Raw genomic sequence first — 22,360 nt, 5'->3', positions numbered from 1 at the left:
TTAAAACCTTAACTTTGTCACTAAATTATTGGCAATATTCCTGACTAATATTTTGATGCATTCATTTCTTAATAGCACACAATGTCCGCAGTGTATGACTGAGATGTAGCTGTATCCATGAGCCACGTGATTTTCAACAATATACAAAATTCTACATCTTCACAGTGAGCAGCCTCAGTGCGGCACAATTATGAAGCCGTCACAGCACATAGCAGACTCACAGTTATTTTTGTTCTACATATTTCTCCCACATTCACTCACTTATTATTATTCATTTCAACAATGAATATACATATCATGATTTGATAATGCGGCCGTAAAGAAAGATTTTCTTTCCCAACCATAAAGCAAACCATTTGTTCACGAGTTCCATTTTTTTTTTTTGTTCCTTTGACTCTGTCATACACAATTTATTATTTATCCCAGTCTTCTGTATTACAAATGGTCTCAGGATTAGGACAAATCAGGGCTCTCCAAACTATCAGGAGGGAAATGGATTCCTGAACAATATGTGTCAACGGAGAAATTGGCAAAGGAGTGACAGTGGCCCTGGAGAGGGGCCAAACAATGCCTGTGTGTCGCAGGAGGAAATCGCACTGTTCCACTTGAGACAAACACAATTTCATATTAATGAATAATTGAGAAAGTTTAGAACTGGGTTGGGATAAATGTGTGCGAGCGTTACATGTATCTGTGTCACGGTAATACTTGGATTGTTTCCAGCAGTGCAGCCCTATAGAGCAGGGTGTCTTTTGTGGGATTTAGCGGATTGATCACATGGGTTCATGAAAAGACAGGTACTGGCAGATGTATTGATTACCATACTCAAGAATTCAAATTTAGAATTTTAGTTCAACTTCAAAACCTGAAGTTTAGGATTTATTTTGAAAAAAACTTTATTTCAAATTGATTTAAAAACAAGCTTTCATTTGATTTAATCCTGATTGAATTGACTGGAACCTGCACTAGCTGCTGTTATCCTACATGTATTTACGGCTCATCAGCATGAACTTGTGCTGGCGCTTGTTAACCTGTGCTTGGGTAACAAGACCGTGGCTCGTTTGTTACATGAGAGGAGAAGGAGGAGAAAGGAGGGGGTGGTCGACTCGGAGCACGGTGCCTTGACTGGAGACGAGGATGCTCCATACCGCACCCCCCCATCCATGCTAATGATCCGAGCTCTGCACATAATTAAAGCCCTGGTACCCCTCTCCTGTGAAACGTAAAGGGGGGGGGGGGGATTCATGTACGTCTCCCAATGTAGCTAGAGGAGGTTTGGAAAACTTCTGAACATCTATGGTCCATTATGTATAATTTCAAAACACATCCCAAGTATGAGGAAAAGAAACTTTTCATTTTTAATGACAAAATCATGAATTATTCTATTTATTGTATACACTCACTCTTTCAAAGGTAGCTGGTCCATGAAAGGTGAAGCTGAAACAGGAGGAAAGTCTTTTTTGCAGTTAAGTAGGACTTACGGCAGCAAACGACACCTGTTGAGCACTGTGGAAATGAACCGGAGCTAAGTGCAACATTGCAAAGTCAATCTTTTAGTATTAATATTTTTAATGCTTTTCTTTGTTTGTTTTCTCACGATTCTCCATAATTTTTTTTTAAATGCAGAAATATGATAAATGACACAAACAAAATACAGAAACTGCTGCTCCCCATAGTGTGAAGGAATTATACAAACACGACTCACTGATTTATAAACCAAAAGTTTGACTCAGTCCATTTTTGACTTTTCATAAAGTTGTCTCTAAAAATTGGAAGATTGCATCTTGACTGAAATAGAAAATATTATCCACAGTTTTCAATTTGAAATCTTGGAACTCATGTGTTCTTTGACCTTTTAAAAAGACACAGAGTTTTTAAACACTTGTCCTTATTGTGTCCTTGAGTGACGCTGTAATATTGTGTTATTTGAAGTCTGAGAATTTCAGCCATGTTTCCAGTTTTAATTACAATATTTCTCGTTGTTGCATATCCTGGGACTGAACTATGTGCTCGTGGCTTGTGAGACGCTTGCGTTTATAAACCAATAATGATTATCTTTTATACATGATTTATTAGTATGTCCTAAGGAAGCAGTGCTTTTTTATTCCTAACAGGCTGACTTGACTGCTCAGTGTGTAACTCTATTTAAAGTCTAAAAAAAAAATCCAGCTCCTGCTTTTTTCCCCACTTGTTTTTAAGGAAAGGAATTAAAAATATGCCTCGCACTTTAATTGTTATCCATTATGTATGACAAGTCTTGTTTGTTATGAACTACACAAATTAAAAGCAATGCACTCTTGATTGCTGGGACATTTTCATCTCGTGTGCGTCTGCAGCTCACCGTGTAGTACCCCATTTAGCCAATAGGTGTCCCTGCAAACATATAAACGTCGCGCCGTGCTGGTGGTGCCCGCAGCGTGGCACAGTTGTAACTGCAAACATACAATCATCACCATCTCTTTCACTGGTGCAGAACCAGAGGCCACAGGGACAAGAAACTGATGATTGCAAAGTAATTTACGTGTCGTGTACATTCCTCGACATTTCTTTTATTTTTGTTGAACATAATGACACAAAAATATTAGCCTTTATATGATTTCTGTGTTGATTTCTTATTTACAATTTTCAGGACTAGTCCAACTGATTTGATCTCATTCTTAGAAGATTAAATTAATATGGTGATTTATTATATTTACAAGACACGACAGTGACTCAAAAATGTGAAACAAAATCTGAATGCTCTCAAGAATTTTTTGGTCTAATAAAGTAACGTGTCATAATAAAGCACAACACTCCCAAATAACAAAAAGTGGTGGTAATATCTTGGGTTGCTTCTCTGGTAATGCCTTGACTGACTAAGATGGACATTAGCCGAGTTTATACACTCGTGAAATGAAACTCTTTCGGGTTGTAAAATGTTCAAGGAACTATATTATGGGTACACAAAAGTGATTTTCTTATACATTGGCGATAAAACAGCCCCTGATAGTGTCATTTGATGACAGCAGAGATTAGATTACAAACCCAAGCTTGCAACAAATCTCGTCTGTCAGTTATAATACCCACGCTTTGCCCGTCAGTTAACAGTCCCAAGAGCTAACGCCTCCATCAGGCTCTCCTCATTACAATTTACTGTTCCCAGCAACTGGGAATGAGCTGCGGAGGAACACCGAAGTGGACATTTTTATGTCAACAGCTCCATGCTTTTACTGATGTTCTCGCTTGATAATTGCTTTTTGCCTCCAAAGCCGGCAATAACCCAGCAATAACTGAACCTGATGTTCCCTCCATGTGCCGTCTCCTTTGTTCTGTGATAGCTTTTAACTGTCTTGAGTCTGTTTTTGTCTCTGCACTGCTACATTTGGGCTGTAATTGTATTCATGATGTCTTATTGCCTGATATACTGACTGCGGAGTGGCTCTGTCTTGTTGGAATATTAGTTGACTTCCAGTTGCTTATCCTATGATTTGCTGCTGTTGACACTTGGAGTGTTATGTATTAATTGTATTGTTATTATGTATTTATTTTCAGATTTTGTGGATTAAAACATCCGATCCCTTATTTTTTTATGTCTTTTCGATACTTCCGAGCTGTTGGTTACTATTGACCAAGCTACTCAATCAAATAACTGTGAATAAACAAACAAAAACTTGAATACAAAAAAATCGAATTGACATGATGTAATGAATTAGTTATGGCATTATGTAAGGTCAAATACCCAAATTGAATTACTCTATTTGAATCTTGTTGGTTATGTATACTTTTAATGATATTTTGTAATAATTCACCAAATATACACCTAAATCATGAACTTTCATTAAGAATCAATCCTTGTACAACACTATTTCTTCAGGTTTAACCACATACTGCTCACACTTCCATATTCCCCCGATGTACTCAAACATGTAAATGGCATCTTCATATTCCCACAGGGGCGACCAGTGCACACGGCACATAAACACAAATTAGATAACAAGGTAGCCACAACAAGGCCTTTGTAGGTCTTTGATAGCAAAGCACTATACTACAGAGGATTCTAATAGGTCGGCTTTTTTCTGCCTGTTGTTTATACACCATCTGGCCTGTGCTTCAACTACATCCCTTTAGGCCTGCAAATAATGACTTTCCATACCCTTGCATCTAACCCTGTGCATGGCTCATTGTGCTCTAGGCGAATATGTGACACGTCACACTCCCTCCCCTATGCTTTACCTCGTCTTTTACTACACCTCTGCTGTTGATGTTTTTGACTATGGAGAGAGGCAGACCTTCGCTTGCAGGATAAAAGGCGGGGGTAGCGCCCCTCAATCATTCTGCCCTCCAGGAGGCGAGAGGAACGAGGGATGAGAGGGATGGGGGGGCCTAGCAGGGTGCAAAGATGTAAGACATATTTAGATACAGCTTTGGCTGGTGTAAAAACTGCTGACTTTTTTCCTCCCATCTCTTCTCCTTCCTCTTTTGTTGCCTTTGGTGACAAAAGACATGCAAATATTGGAGCAGGACCATTGAAACCACTGGTGAAAGCACATTTAAAATGTCAGGGCACTGCCTAGAAAAGAGAAACAGCTGGAAAGTGCATCTCCCACAGGGTACAGTGAGTGTCGTTGTCTAAACTGCCACAGGAAGAGCATTCTCTTCATTTGCCAATCAAGTTGCAACTTATGTCTTTTTCTGTTATTTTTTTGCATCATAGTGCTGAAACAGAACTGATATCTTTCATATCTGGTATCAACTTTCAAATAAGACATGTAGAAGCGATGGTGCATCCACATTAACATGAATGTCAACATGCTATTGTTCATGTTTTCAGCAATTTCCTTAAACAACATCTGTGTAGTCATGCTGGTGGTAGTGGGGTAATGTGGAGAGCCCTAAACTCCGAATCGTTACTCTAATCCAGGCGCGAATCCCCCCTGGGGAGGCTGCAGGGCCTGGGTCAGCCATATGGTGGCAGAAGCCCCTGGTGGAACCAGCCATATAAGCTGGATCAGCTTCAGCACTTCCTGACCGCGGCTCGGGCCGCACCACCAAGCAGGTAAACGAGGGGGGTGGTGGCAGCTACCCCTTCAGCAGCAGGAACCACAGCAGCACCATTAGCAGCCTGAGGGCAGAGAAATGGAAATGGTTTCATCCATGGCATCTGCAATGCTAAGGGAAATTAAAGTCAGGGCAGCTAAAAACTTACACTAAATCTGCTGATCCTCTCTCTACTCTGTTCTGTAAGTGAGAACTTGTTGAGTGCTGTGCCTGTTCTTGCTTTCAAAATAAAATCCATTATGGTTAATGATCTAAACTCTGACATTATTAACAGAGGGATTGCACTAACAGAAAGTTATTTTTATCTGCCACTGTAAACTGAAAACACTCAAGGACACATATTCAGGGCCAGTGAAGATTTTGTCAATTCAAAATACATATTAAGCCTGTTGAAATTATTTTAAAAAACAAATGAAAACACATCAGTTCATAAGCATTTATAATTAAGCATAAAACACAACAACATACAATTTTTAGATAAATAATGACAATTGAGGAGTCAACCAGTAGCTTAAAGCAAAGTCCTTTCCACAGTGGACCGGGTTTGAATCCAGCCTGGTCCCTGGTCCCTGGTCCCTGGACCCACCTCCCTGCCTTTCCTATCTCTCGTCACAGTGAACATTCAAATACAAGAAGAAATGCTTAAAATGGTTATTTAAAACAGGGAATTGAGTTTCTGTTAAAGCATCAAAAACTCAAATGCTAATTAAGTCTTTTATAGCATTTGGCCTAATAAATGTGTTGTCAATAAAATGCCCAGGACCTTATTGAAAGCTGAACAGTTATATCAGGCAACTGGTTTATGAGGCCAGTGTAACATAACCATAAGCCCTCAGGACTTGTGCATGGTGAGACACATTTGTCTGCTGGCATGTCTCCTCTCTCAGAATGGACCATAGCATTCTGAGTCAGAAAGTTTGCACTCCTGTGATGCTGTTACATCCACAACGAATTGTAAATGACACAGAGCTGGAAACATGAAAGAATCCTGTTTTTTATCATATTTACACTCGATCAAATGCAGACATTCAGTAATTTTAAGGAGGCAAGAGTATTTTTGGGCCGAAGATGGTCCCTAATATGTATTCATTAGTTTTCTGTGTTTAGGCGATAGGTCTGTGGAGTGGAGTTTGTTTGATTTTTAGAGAATAATATCATTTTCCCAGGGTTCTGTATGTGGATTGATTTGCACAGTAATCTATAGGATGAAGCATTTTGCATTGTGGCTTTTCTGTGGCTCCGAACATCATGCTGAGTGGCCATATCTCCGTCCAAATGTGCTTTCCCTTCAACATTCCTGACTGCAAGGCCTTCCTCCTTCTGCTGCTCACTTTCACTTGTGTGCTTATGAATTTAATGCACTGGTGTCAGCTAAGAAAAACAACACAGAACATGTGTAAAGCAACTGAACCACTCATGTTTAAGATCCCAGTAACACGAGCAAGAGATACTGAAGCTTCTCAACTTGTTTTCATTGAGCTGTAAGAGCAAATTCAGATTTTTTGTCATATTATACAGCTTATTTATAAATTATATAATCTTCTCGGACTCCCCTCCAACAACACTTCCAAATTCAATAGAACAAAATTCAAAGCAACATCACCTGTCTGGTATTCTGGACCTTCCAAAGCTGTTATGAATCAACCTTTAGAAATAAATCTGTTTAATGATATGGCCGGAGTTAAGGCACAAAAACATCTTCGGTGTTTCCCACAGAATCACATTCAATCTGTGGTGGTAGCGGCTCTGGGAATGGATGCAGGCCAATGGGGGTGGATTGTTGTGATTGTGCAGTGAACATTCATGCAGAAGTGGCGGTTAGACAGAGAAGGCAGGTGTTAATCCTGCTGAGAACCCGTTGGAGAAACACAGTTAAAGCAGAAAGTACTAGTATTATAACAAATTCTTTCTGCCTGCAGAGGACATTTAAAACTTAATGGATGGTATGACAGCCCACATATGCGGTGGGATTTCTCCCGGTGCTGCCGATGGCCTGTCCGATTATGACAGACAGGTCAATATGTTTGAGAGAAAGAGAACAATAGAGAGAGAGACTGGCACTGGAGCAACTCAAACCGGCTGATAGAATAGGGGTAGTCAGTATGTAAGAGAAATAAGGGTGTCCCTCGTCTTCCCATCATCCACCCAACACCCTGCATCATCACATGCATCCCACTCTCCATATTACATTATAAATTAATCAGGAACAAATGGAGGCTGTCTGTATTCCTCAAAATAAAGATAGGATAACAAAATCGTCAAGTTGTTTTTTTTCTAAATACCCCCAAATCACATCTTTTTCTCAGTGGGCTATATAATCTGTAGGGCATCTAAAAATTGAGTGAACAATCCTGTGTATTTAGACCACCGATTTAGATTTAATTCAAATTTACACAGATTTTAAACTTAGGACCAAGAAAAATTTCTGTTTCCTGTTTCTCATGTCTCAAGAATTGGGTTTCTATTCATTGACGTGAAGAAATGTACAACTTTGCTCATTTTTCAAATTAAGCAACTTTTAGAGCTACAACCCGGGACAGCTGAGCGAGTATAATTTATATCTTCAGCTTATGTTATTGAGAATTAGTGGTTATGAAACTGATAGGATTCTGAAAACTCTAAATGTCACAGTTTGAATCTACCCATAAATGATTACATACATGTAGCTACCCAGACTATTTGCTTCATATGGAATTTTCAAATTGATCCTGAATGTTAACTCTGACCCAGCCGTGTTTATCTACACACACACACCTACAGCAATCGCTCGATCTCTGTTCCCATTCACTAATTGCGATATCATGAAATGATGTAAAATTACATTATCATAAGTGATATTACAAGCCTGACACAACAAAAAGCCATTCTCCTCCCACTGAACTATATAGATAGATGAGCCGCAATTTACTGTCAAAGTCTAAAAAGAGACAACTTGGTCCTCTGAGAGAAGCATTGTTCAAAGTTTTCACTCAGTGCCAAGTTTCTGAGCCGTGGCGTGTCATTTTCATTTTGTTTGGCATTTTTGAGACGTCTGAGGGAGTTGGTGTGCACTTTAAGAGATGCTGACATGTTATTGTCTGAGTGCCTTTTGGTCTTCATCTCTAATAGAGAATGGCTTGGCTTTTGTATTTATAATGCATGCTCTCTTTGAGGTTGTTACAGGTGCCACTGAGAGACTCCTTATCAGTCTCTCCTTGTTGATATTCACACCAATGTAATTGCTTTGCCTTCTTAACAATATATCTCCGAGTAGTGTATGTAACATATTAGCTAATTATGGATTCTCTCAGCAGTGTGGCCTCACCCAGCCTCACCTGGTTTCTAATTAATTAGCTATGTTTATGCTAGCCATTATAACCTTGACAGCTCGTTACCTTCATCCCAGGAAAGGGTTCTTTCATGACAAATTACTAGGCTGGATGTCTGACACCTCTCTGACTTGCCTGTGGTGTCCCGTGCTGGGGACAAAAGCCCAGATGACTCTAACTGAGCTGTGTCTTGAAGATATGAGATATTCAAATGAGATGCTAACAGAGAGGGACTTTGTGATGCCGGATGTCTAATGTTAATGTTCTCATTTGAATATAAAAGAATCTTTGCCATTTTCTGCGGATCAAAAACTGAGAATAAGAGATGTGAATGTGAGTTCTTCAGGCATGACTGACAAGACAATAGGAAAGTTTTACAGTGTCGCTGCCTTTGTCGAACTGGTTTTCAGATGGCACTCAAAAAGAGAAGATTATGGGTTAACTACGGGGCACTTAATGGGAAAATTAAAGTGTTTATATCTTGTTTCGATACAGCACAAAAAGACCCAAGCGTACACACACCCAAACGTAAACATGCTGAGGAAATTGTAAACACAAAATCAGAAAGATTTGCATTAAATTTCCAGCTCAACTGATATTTGTGTTAGCGTTGGCTGATAAATAAAATGAAATTGCATTTAAAAAAAACAAAGATAATGTGTGTTTGATCTTATTAGAAATAATGCTACAGTTACAGTCTGTCCAGTTGACCATAGACTTTAGACTGTATGGACAATATGTCTCTATTTTGCTACTGTCTATCCAGAAATGAAGCGTGCTTTACGAACGCTGCCATCTTGTGGCAATGCAGTCATTTGGGGCCAGATCCTGCACAGCAGCGATCAGCAGATGGTCCTGCTGATACACTTGCTCGACCAATCGAGAGTCAGTCTCAGCTTTCAGTCATAATGTTTCAACCCATTTTTATCATATCAGAAACTTGAACAACTAAACAAACATCAGTGTAATAAGAATGACCTAAAATGACAGAAAACATCTTTGAGAAAAAATGTATATGGACTTTAGTCAATGTCCCATCCGCCAACACAGAAGAGGCAAGGTTTATGATCTTCATGGCAGCCAGCCACCAGGGGGCGATCAAGACACTTTGGCTTCACTTTTGGGGAACTGTGTTGTCGATCATTATATAGTGTCTATTTTATTGTTACCTTTTCAGCTTGCTTTGTACGTATCTTGAGCACAATTTAAGGCAAATAAAGAAATTCATTTATCCTCATTTAAAATCTTGTTATATATGAATTAAGTTATTACTTTAAAAAACTTAAAAATTCAAAAAATCCAGTGTCTGTCACTCTACGATTTAATTACTGCCCTTATGAATAGTCCCTTAAGCATCATTTGATTATAAACTGCTGTCCATCAATGAACTGACGTTTATTATCGTATAGAAAGAAACGTGCACAACCTTCTCTCTGGGTGTCGGTTCAGTTCCTACAGCCTCTGTGTACAAAGGCTTGACAATATGGCTTAAAATATTAAAATTGTTCTGCATGTCCTGAGAAAGTAATTACAACTTATTAAGACAAATAGGTCTATTCAGGATGGGGTTCAAGATTCCCCTGAACCCAACAGAGTGTCCTTCAGTGAGACATAGATAATAATTCATGCTCAGGGGCTCTATATATGCCAACAGGTCTCCTTATGCACCACCACTGCTCAATATACTGTATTGTCGAAGGCAAATTGAGGATGTATAATTCAATAAGCAATGCACTAAAGAATTAATATATTCAAGTTAATTATGGCAGAGTGAGGGAACTGTTGTACATTGAATTCCCAAAAATGATTTTTTACTTTTGACCTTGCTCTCTCCGGATCAGCTTCATTATGAGGTTTTAGTTATAGCTTAACATTTTAAAACTATTGGCACTATTTATGATTCAAGGATTGATGTCCTTTGTTTAAATAAAATATGGCTGAGAGGTGGGAGTGTGAATGAATCTTCTCCACTGAGTGATTAGATGGGAAATTTATTTATTCATGTTTATGTTTCGCTATTCTTAAGACACCTGCTCCACCGAGGAAAAGCTGCCAAGGAGATGGGAAGGAAGTGGCTGGTGTGAGGAGTTGATGAAAGAACTAATGATATCTGAGGGTTTTAATGAGAGGTTCTGCTTCTCTCAACCTTCACTGTGCCGATATGCAAACCACCCTGCAGGTCCTGTACCTGCTCTGAGCTGAACAAGTTGTTCCGCGCAAGAAAATGAGTGGCCTCATTGCGTGTCCTCCCAACTTTGACAGCTGGGAGTCGCCTAAGGCTCATCCTGAAGCTACTACCTCTTTTTTATTTAGAGCAGAGCTGCCTTGGGTTTTTGCAATCTTCCATTAATTGCAGTGCGATGTCAGTGACAGTGTTTGTCCTGAAACTGCATGCCTTTATAGTCCTGATTGACAGTCTGATTGTTACAATGAAGAGGGCTCCGCTGAAACAGTGTTAGTTATTCCTCACCGGCAAATGACAGCTAATAATGAGGATTTAAAGAAAGAGAAAAGGTTCTGGTGAGGTTGAGGTCTTAACGTCAGCCTAAGAGGATCACAGCAACTTCTGTAAATTGCATTAACTTTTTACAATGTAGGCTCGGTTTTTTTTTGTGTCTGCTAGCCTCATCTCATTAGTTTTTCCAATTATTATTCCTTTTCACTGTGTTACTACCGGGCAAAAATGCACACCCCTGACACAGTAAAAATAATTAGCTACTCCCAATAATGCAGCAGAGTGTTTGGAGCAGAGTGGGGTCTCAGGGTTTTATTCTGGGGATCACAACACTCTGAATTACCTGAAGAATACCTGGAGCAATCCGTGAACCTAATTAACTTCCCACAGAGATCAAATCTACCCGTCATTTTGAAATACATGTGAAATCAAAACGAGCGTTCGCCAAGGTTGTCCGTCCCTTTCGCTGCTCCCTTGTCTGGCAAACGTCGCTTTCTCTGGAATCTATTGCATCTAAGCACAGAAGAATGACGGGAGAATGCGGTGCATGGGAAGGACCCATTTATTCCGTCAAGTAATCAATGTGCAGTTTGAATTCATTTGAATGCACTCAATCATGCCCCTAATGTTGATAGCTCACGGGTGTGAGCATCAGTTATGCAGGAGTGTTGTATAGCTTTGGTTTGGGCCCATTTCATCAAATATTTATGGGGTAAAAAAGTGAATCAAAATAGGAGTGAACAGAATTACACTTAAGTTTCTCATGTGTTCAGAGCCCTCGACTTGTATTGTTCTGAATACTGAGAGTTCTTTTGTCCAGGTTTCTTTGTTTTTTGGCTTGTGGAGGGTGTTGGAGGAATCAGACATGTCACAAAACTTTTTTTTTTTTTTTCTTCTTACACTTTTTTTGCTTATTTACTTAGATGAATTCATCAAAACCCTCACTTTCATGCCATAAAAGGCCCTTGTCTGCATGGACATATTGTACAAAAGCAAGTGATGCAAAAAGGTGAAATAGGGGTATATCGCTCCAGCTCAATTGAGCCTGCCTTTTCTCCTCACTCTTCATCAGCCCTGCCTGCCTCTCGCCTTTGTCTGCCAGTGTGTGTGGCTTTTAGATGTGATGTGAGCATAGTATTCTCTCAGACCCAGGCAGTTACTTTGTGAACAGCCGCTCGCTGCCTGCACCACACTGATGGTATTTCACTGCTGCATCCCCCCAGTTATATTAAATTTGCAACTGGCCCTCTTTAAGTCTTTTTCATGAGATGTATGTTTTAAAGAGTGTGTCAATTCTTAAAGATGCCCTTGGCTTTTATCAGTCGTTTTTAAGATGGCTTTCAATAAAGAGTGAGGCGAGAACTCAATGTGGCGCTGGCCCATTTTGCTTGCATAAACTGCATATAAAATCTTAAAGTCAGATCTTAAAGGCTGATACGATCTGACTTAAAACCGTCTCAACAAAGCCGGGGCTTCAATATTAATGAATTTAACTTAACATCGTTTTAACAATGATTCAATGTTTGCTCTTTTCGGTTTAAAGCACTTTTCTTGTTTTTAAGCTGTATCTATTTATTCCTTTTCACGCATGGCTTCAGCTGCTGGGTTCCAACTGCAATTAGACTTTTAAAGCCGGGACTTTACTTCTGTGAAGATCTCTCTCAAAGCCCTGCGAGAAATCAGCAAAGCCATTTATTTCATGTTGGAGAAGATCTACAAATAAACCCTAAACAGCCATGTTTGTTTTTAACAATCTCCGAGTTCCAGCTGTTCTGTTGACCTCTATCCCTCGTAGGGTGCCAGGGTAAAGCAAAGGGCACAATTACTTCTTATTAGAGCTCTGACTCCTGATACACCTCCACTAGGCGGTGCGAGCCATCAATTCTCGACATGCTAAACCTCCTGTAGCAGGAGACGGGGGAGGCCAGCAAATGTGAGTTTATGTCTACGGCTGATACCATTGTGGAGTCAGTGGTAGTGTCCTGCTGAGTTCCTGCACAGATCAGAGATCTCAGATCCACAGTGCTCACTCGTGAGACTCTGGCCTTCTGCAATATTTACCCACTACATGGGCTCATCGAGTTGTCATTCATACTCCGAAGCACATACACTCGTGCAGGTGCACACACACACACACACACACACACACACACACACACAGTATACAGGAATTACAGTATGTCTTAATTATGGATTTATATCAGCCTGCAACAAATCAGGTCTTTTGACAGGCCTACATTAAGAAATTATTAGGTGTTTACTCAGTAGCTTGAATTAATCAGGTCTTGGTTTGCATTTTGTACTCTTTCGATTTTTGACTGATTACGAGTAAACTCTGGGACAGTCAACCCACATGTGGTGGGTTCATTGCTACTTAGGAACAAAGGATGAGAATGTGGCTGCTTCACCTTCCCGTAAACCTGTTGTCATTCCGCACAGAGCTTTGGTTTGTTACTCAAAATGAAACCTCGAACATTGCGGTTTTCAACCTTTGTGTCAAGAAACAGCTAAGGGGGTGAGCAGCAAATCAGAGGGGTCGCCAATTAGTTCAAGAAACTAGAAAACAAAAGCACATTTAATTTGGCCATGAACATTTTTGGCTATTATTTTGTTTTCAGTTTTAATACTTTTAGTTTGCCGTGTTGGCCGTCTATGGTGTACAACATTCCCACATTTCCACATTTCCACATCCCGTTTTGGTGTTGGCTTTCCTCGGTACCATCCTCCATTTTCGTAGCAAAACAATGTAAAATGACCGGCTTACTTCACTAATAGGTGAAGAGGGCGTGCAATGGGTCAAGCTGAGAGTGATCGCCCTCTGCTGGATTCTAGACTTTATATATTGAATTCCGAACAGGTCATTAATGTTCGAATGTGAACTTTCCCCTCCCAATTTCAAATGAATGTTCGAATTTTGAATAATAAGGGACAGCCCTGTTATTTATAGCCCATTAACACATGCTACCCATGAAAAGAGGTCACATATGTATTTACATAGCTTTATACAGTTTTTTTATGCTTTGTGCTATGTTTCATTTTGAGTTGTCAAAACATACCATGTACAATACCACTAAAACACCATTTGCACTTTTCACACTAATTTTCTAAAGAAAGAATTTGTGCCTCAAAGATCGTACGCCACTGCGCTATGATTATTATCGTTATTTTTAATATTATTTATTTCTAACCAGCTCAGGATTGTTGGCTTTTATGTGCTGTTTATTCACACAACACAAAAGACTATCGATCGCCTTTCATTTCACCATATATGCTCTGAATTTTCCGCATAGGGTTGACCTGCACTTGACTTGTCACATTGATCCGCACACAGTCCATTCTGACCAGAGGAGAGAGAGGCCAAGACCGTCGATACATAACAGGGTCCCCGCTGACTTTACCAACGGCTAATTATACCTAAACCTTTCGCATATTGTGGGTTTTCTTCGTCTGCTAATTGGTTATTTCACCAATCGATTTTAGCTGTTATTCAAACCACGCTAGGTTTTTTCTCTCCATGATCTGAACCTTCAAAGGATGTCGGAGGTGAGATTTGTCTAAAGATGATAACAGAGCAAAGAGATTGTAAAGGAGTTATGTATTCAAGTTTTTAATTAAAATTACAGAAATAAATGCACTTTTTATCACGTCTACGTCTCAAAGATTTGGGGGTTCGGAGACTAACATTAGTAGTATGTAAATTATTTGCACAACATTTGGTTTGTGTGAGGAGCCTCTCATATGTGGTCTGATGTAAAGAAACAGGAGACGTAGCTTTTTTACAATGTGGATATACAGATACTAAATTAATTGCTGACACTGGTTAAAATTGTGCCAAATGGAGGGAAGAGTCCAGTGAAAGCATGTTGGTCCAGAACCCTGATGCTGAAGACAACATGAAAAAACACTGAGTTTCTCAATCAGATATAAATAGTCCACCTCTTTTATCAGAATTTGTTTTATCATCTTAGTTAAAGGTTGTTAAATATACGCGTTCCTGCTTGACAGACTACACAAATATTAAAGCTATGAAAAAAAAATCTTTCATCCTTAACGTTATATGAGTTACCTTCATCTATTAGCAGTAGCTCATTTTCAAATCTGGAATCTATACCAGTATACGGTGGCTGATTTAAGGTTCAGGGATCTGATCGCCTCAGGCAAGTTATTCTAAGAGCCCCCTGATGTCAGTGGGACTGCCTGGCAGAATAAAAGGCAAGGCAATAAACTGGGGGAAAAAGTAGCACACACGCATTGAAATGGGGGCCTCCCCGAGGCGATGGCCCAACTGGCCCGTGGTTAAATCCTCCACTGAAAGTGTAATAATCACACCAGAGCCCCACAGAGGGAAGGCAAGAGAAAGAGTGGGGGAAGACACAGAGGTACCAAAACAAAAAAAACACCCCTCTCTGTCCTGTTCTCTTTGTGCCTTCTATCTGAAGGGAAAAAAAACCCCAAAATCTTGGCACTAAGAAAGGGAATTATGGAAGCTATGATGACGACTGATGGCAAAGTGGAACAAGATCAGAACCAGATCACAGGGGTTTATTGTAGCTGTGGCAGTTATTCTGATGTGTTTGCAGATATAAGCGTTGGACTCGTGCTCTAATCCTGTCCATAAGCTGTAATAAGCTCACCCTGGCTGCAGATAAATGCTTAACATTACTTTGGGTAGCCTAAGTAATGGGCTTTACACTTGTAAGATTACTTAACACACATACATTTGTATCCAAGCAGAATATATTAGCGACCGTTGTTATCTCTGCGCGCTTACAAGCTTTTTTTTTTTTCGTCTTCGCCTATGGTGAATTTATTTTTTTGCTTCTCCTAAAAAAAAAAAAAGCAACCAAACAGAGGCAAAAAGCACTTGTTTATAGCAATATTACCCCCCCCCCCCCCCCCCCCCCTCCTCGCTACTTGCACTCTTGAATGCCTCTCAATTCTTTCCCCTTTTAGAGTGCCCAGCAGGAGCTCCCACTATAAATCACATTTAGTACCACTGACATGTTAGAAGAAGTGAAATAGCTGCCAGTGCTCTAATTGCCTCGCCCCGCGCGTCTTGTCTTTTGTGCTCCTCTCCTACATTTTAAGACACTCGGCCCGACTTTAGCACTTCCTAGCATGTGTGTGTGTGTTTTAGATCCGCGTCCGTTTTTTAGGAATTGTGCAAATGAGGGGCACGCCGAACAAAACACGGTGTCATGTATTGTCTGACAACATCAATTAAAAGAACGTTTCCTATCCAGAAACGCAGCTTGAGTGCTACCTCTTTTGTTCTCGTGGGTGGACTGTGGGAGGTTGACTGGGCCGCGCTAATTATGACAGGAAAGGTCAAACTAATTAGTGCTCTCTTTGAACCTGCCACCGAAACTTCCTGATATGTCCATGCAGACTTGACAGAGTTCGAATTAATTAAGTGTTGTCCTAATTGCAGAAAACAGGCATATTTGAATAGATTTTTTTTGTTTGTATTCTCAATGTTTCGTGGGAAGGTGTTCTAATCAATATGGACAAATAACTGAACAAGGGGCTTTTATTCGCAAATGGTTTGATAACGAGACATTTACATGTGCAAACAGGCTCTTTATCAAGTGGAAAGAGAACACTTTGTGCACCATTAAACCTGCACAATGCTGTAATCGTCTTTGTTTGGATATGTTAAATAAAGCCCATCATTATGCTCTACTGGGTGCTAAGTGGTATTTTAAAGGTCCATAAATTCAATTAGACATTATTTAATGCTGCCCCTCTAACGCGTTAGAGCAGTGACGCACGTGATCAGGGGGAGGGTCGAGTCAACATTTTTAAGAATTATTACTCAGGATTTACATTTATATTGTCATTTTAATAGCACGCCCCTCTTCAACCGATAGGGGCCTCAGATGCTTCCAGGGCCTCAGCTCATTCCCCCCCTCCCTCAGGACTGCATCCCATTTGTCATTATACATAGCGAGAAGGAAGAAAAAAATCTCTCCTCCGTCTCAGTCTGTCATTAGAGCGGTCCCGTTAGCCTGGTGCTAATGCACAGTTTAGCAGCCACCGCGGAAAATGCTAAAGAGGTCCTGACAACTCCTGGGGGTTGGCTAAGTGTGGGCCAAGGGTTTCTGTGTGTGCGAGTGCGCACTCGCATTAGTGTTTGAAGGGGGGTAGGAAGGGGTCCCAGTGGTTGTTTGCCTGTTTTCCATCAAGAGCCCTCATCTCCTTTATCCCCTTTGTGGCGGAGGCCCTCCTCGGGCAGTTCCCTCTGAGGGGGATCTAAAAAGAGCAGCTGCTGGGGAATGAGTGCCATTTCCTCCTGCTGTCACCAGCACACTGGCAACCCTTAGTCCTCCTGTCCCCCTCCACTCGCAAACCCCCTATTAATATGCATATGAACTTGTTTCTCTTAGTTCTGAACTCCAATGACAAAGTGGGAAAGCATATGTCTGAAATATTCATGATCGCACGCAGTAATTAAGCAGTGGAGAAGGGAACTCTACGAGGGAGAGTCACTCCCCCTCTGCTCGAGTTAAAAATGGCCTTTTTTTTTTCTGCAGCACTAAAAAGCATGTTATCCTCTGCTTTCTTAGTAATTCTTCGAAGCTTCTCCCTGGTTGTGTGTGTGCGCGCTGTTGTGCAACACAGAGCCATTTACCATGTAAGAGTTAATGAGGCTTCAAAGAAGAGCAGTTTTGTTTAGTGAGTTAACTCAAGTTAAGTGCCAGAGAGGACCCGTATTGTGACACCCAGCCTGTTTTTCTCAGTTTCTCACTGCACCACGTCCATCATTAACTTCCCCTTTACTATTTTTTCCATATAAACACTGATACTCGGAAATGGGATTGTTCATATGACTGAAATAGAATGAAACAATCTCCTGCCTCACACTTTTCATAAGCAACTTGCTGAATAACATATTAAGTGTGGGTTTAGATAAGAATATTTTCACTAGGGATTTAATGCCTGAGTTGAAACTTAAGTCACGTATAACTTTGATCTTTCACCACTGTTTCTTGGGTATACAGTAAAAATGTTAAGTAATATAATGTGAATTAACACTATTAACATTAGAATAACATATTCATGTTAGTATTTGCACATGTGTTTTGTTTTCTGTTTTGTCAGAATCACTTAAACATGGATGCTTTCCCTCTTTAGATGCAGTATTTGAAAATGCCCCCCAGTACACAGCATTAAATTTTGAAATTGTTTAATTTTTTTCCATCACTACAATTCATTTTGCATTAGTGGGTTTTTTCCCCCCAATATCTCCAGTTAAATGTGGGAAATACATACTTACTTGATGGTTTGAAAAAGACAGAGACTTTGAAGTCAGAGAATAAAGCATCCTGCCGAACATTCACAGATTTAGACCAGAAGAATCAGAGGACACAGAGGTGGACGCCTCTGTACAGCCACCAGAGAGATGGAGAGAGAGAGAGAGAGAGAGAGAGAGAGAGAGAGAGAGAGAGAGAGAGAGAGAGAGAGAGAGAGAGGGAGGGGGGGTATTTAGTTATAGGAGGTGAGAGGGAGGAAGAGAGGGCTGTGAGATGGTTGCTGAGGCTTGACAGCCAGGTAGATTGTATCTGACATAAAGCCCAGAGATGAAAGAGGAGCGGACAGCTGGCCTACTGCACACTCTATGCAGTTGCACTCACCTCACCATGCCGCTCGCCGCACCCCCTCCTCGTTCCTTCCCCCTTTTCACTCTCATTCTCCTCATGTTTATGCTCTCCTGACGGCTCCTTGCGGGTGTGTCCGCCACTTTCCACCAGGGGATGATCTCCCTCGCTCTCTGGGCCATCCCTGGGCCCCGTCTGGCCCCGTCTGGCCCCTGCTGGCCCCTGCTGGTGCATCTGAGGATCAGTGGTCCAGAGTTCAGCCTCCCTCTCCTGCATCCCGCCTTCGTTTCCACGCTTCTCCACTCCGCCCTGCGCTTGTCATCTCACAGCCCACTCAGTGCCACACTGGCTTGTTTTGTCAATAACCATTTATTTGTTGCTGGAATGGCAGCAGCCATTACATCTGACCTCTCTGTTTCATCAATTATGGATAGATTATTGGATGTGAACATCTGCAAGAGCTTGCTGTTGGACTCACCTCCTGGCAGGGATTAGATAAAGTATTAAACTGTTGTTTATTGTCAGGCCAAAATTCTACTGGGAAGCCCGAGAATTTCTACAACCCCACAGCAAAAAATAACTCCCATCAACAAGGCACCTTAAATAGTTTAGCAGCGCTGCCGAGGCCCCCTCATGGTAAGATATGGGCCATTTATTATTTACACTTATTACTGGTTGTTATAACACTCATGGTAAAAGCTCCTGGCAGATGGGGCTTAGTCATTGTTTGTCACATTTGTAAATGTGTGAACGAGAGGCCAAACACACACAAATACACACACATACACACAACTCTATACTGGGACAAGTGTTTCTGGTGCTTAGAGAAATGACCACTCATGACCAGGCCACACGCACGCACGCACGCACGCACGCACGCACACACACACACACACACACACACACACACACACACACACACACACACACACACACACACACACACACACACACACACACACTCAAGGGTCTCAGTGGTTATAGAAATATAAAAACTTTCTGGTTATTTAATTCTAAAACATGCCAGATAAAATGTTTGACATGTGAATTTTAGATTTAGATTTTCTAGCTGAACCGCTTTCTGTGGCATCGTATTTAAGTGTTAGTCAGAAACTCTGGAGCTAAACTAGGTTTAGTTTGACACATGACCCATGGCTCAAGTTGTTCAACAACATTTTCAGGGATGAATTTCAGTTTTAGATTATCACTCCAATACTGTCACATCAATGCTTGGCCTTTTTAATGTTTCTCATTTTTGTATGATGTCTGAAAACAAGATTTAATATTTTATTTATTTCAAACATTGGAGAGATAGTTAAAGAGTTATTAGAATATTGATATATTAGTTCAGGCAGCTAATACAGAAAGTATATCCAATAGGTGAATCACTTTGTTACTATTATAATTGCCATGATATTTGCATATTCCTCAATGAAAGAATAATTAGTGCTGGGAGACCTAATTAATAAAAAATTTGTATAAATCACGGTATGGGAAATGATTAATTAGAGGACAATATCATGTCATCATATCATCAATGTTTTATATTCCCTAAAATGTACACACCTTAAAAAGCAGCTGTACATTTTTTGTTTCCCATCTTTCCCACAAAACTTTCTATAAAAACCATAATATTCCTTGTGCAACACAGCCGACCTGATCTTTCCTTTCAAAAACTGAATTCAGACATTTCTATTCGTACAGGTGACCTGAAGTTATACTAACAAGCTCTTCTTGGCTGCTTAGCATCCTCCCCGTACTGTAGAGTGGGGGAGATACTGAGTGTGGGGAAGATCCAGTGTGAGCTGCCTTTTTAGTCCCCTGTCAAAGCCTCTCACAGTTCACCTTCAAGGCATCTGCTCAGCTGTCAACACAAGTTGTCAAACCGACACTTAGCATTCACATTGTTTCTGTGAAAATGAAGATATGTTTTTTCCACAGTGTATCCCAAAAAACGGCACGTGGCCTCAGCATTTTCGTTAATGTCTTTAGGAGGTTTAGGCAGTGATGTAACCTCTGTCAAACAGGAAGTGTGTTTTTTTCTTTTTCTTCCAGGCTTTGAACAAAGAGCGTGAAAACCTCCTGTGTGCTCGGAGTAGCGGGGCACTGTGCATCAAAATATCAGTGCAGGTTGAAAGGCACAAAATAAGGTCAGTGTCACCGCACTGCATTATTAATACCCCACTGTTTATCTCCTTGCCCATTGAATCCGTGCACAAGAAAATGCTGCCTTCTATGAAATATTGATGCAATTTCCTAGCTTTACATGTAGAACAAAAGTAATTGAAAAACTAGGTGTTACACACTGGCAGCAGGTTGCTGAATGGCACGTTGCCCGGTAACAGAAACTGTCAAACACAGCAAAACACTGGTGAAACGCAGGTACAACAAGCTGTCACACTGTTCGCTGCAGGTCAGGTCCACATGTTGTTATTGTTATTGTAAGGCACATTTTTATTTTTAACATCGGCCCCTGTGTGAATTGGAATGAAATCTGTGAATATAATCTATTTTAAGGATCTTTAAGGATGTAAATTCTTAGAGGTGTTGCTGAGAAGACGTGGTGATAAAATATGTTCATGAACACGTGCATTCATCAACAAAAAAAAAGAAAAAATAATAAATCACTGCAGTCAAATTGCTAATCTAATCTGTATTGAAACAGAGTGTAATGGATCATTACAGATTATCTGCATCGTTCGTCTATCAGTTCATTGCTAAACATTCATAAGCCACCATACGTAAAGCAGGATGGACATCTCTATTCATGACATCAAAACTTAAGGCTTATTAGCAAATATTGCATGTTGGATTAATATGTTTGAGCTTGAATGTTTAGTATAAATTAAGTCCAGTATAAATCCTACATCTATATCTCAAGTCTGCATTTATTTCCTTTTCAATTTACAGCACTGGCGGTTATTCCCTCCTACATTAGATAAGAAGTCTATGGAAAAGCATTAACTTGGAGAAATTGCGTCGCCGGAGAATCCAAATGAAATGTTTTCCTGTTTGACTTTCAACCAAGGCGGTTAAGAAAAACACTCTATTGAAATAGTAGCAGGTTTTTCTTTGCACTTCACACTCTTCTCTGTTAATATAGCACCTGCAATCACACACACAGGTATTAGCGGTAAACACTGCACCACTACAAAGCCCAACACGCTCTCTCCCTTTCGTCTTTTGTCTCTTTCATGTTAAAATCGCTTACTAATTAAGCCAAATGCCACTGCACCCAGAGTGCATGCTTCCACACACACACAAAGGGAGATAGAGTGAGGGAGAGAGAGAGAGCTCTCTAATGATCAACACATGCCAGTGTCGTTATTATCCCAGCCAGCCGGCCTGTGTCTCTATACCCGGCTCATGTGCTGTTTAAGTGATTGTAAATCATCCTACAGTAATGGCTGAGATTAGCATACTATCAAAAAGCTTTCTTCATGCATGATCTGGTAGCATCTCGGGGCCCTAAGTGTTTTATGGTGAGTGAGACCGCATCGCCCACTGTCATTAACAATCTAGCGGTGGCCAGGCAGGCAGCTGTACTCGGGCTGCTGCTGTTAGTGTTATCAGATGCGTGAGGAAGATGCAGGCTTGGACTGCAGCCCATTATGGGCGCTGCCTGTCAGGAGCCATTAGGCACATGCTTTCTGATTAATGCTCTAAGTGATGGTGTGAGTACTACTCAGAGACCGGCGCAGGGAAAGAGGGGAAAGAAAAGGTTATCGTCTCACAGAGGAATGCCTGAACGAGGGCTGTAGTGTCAGTGGTGATGACGATGATCCTGAATACCTTCTACCCTTTGCTGTAATTGTGGGTGGGTGTGAGAAGGGGAACCACTGGGATGTTTATGTTTTCTTCCTTGGTTTTAGGCTCTGATTTCTCCTTCCTGTGTTGAGGGGATCCTACTTAGGGACAGGATCTCAGGGTGTCCCCCCCCCCCCCCCCCGACTCTCACTGCC

Source organism: Hippoglossus hippoglossus, chromosome 1 (assembly GCF_009819705.1).
Source record: "Hippoglossus hippoglossus isolate fHipHip1 chromosome 1, fHipHip1.pri, whole genome shotgun sequence".
NCBI classification, from domain to species: Eukaryota; Metazoa; Chordata; class Actinopteri; order Pleuronectiformes; family Pleuronectidae; genus Hippoglossus; species Hippoglossus hippoglossus.
The sequence above is the reverse complement of the archived record's forward strand: the minus strand, read 5'-3'. Positions refer to the sequence as shown.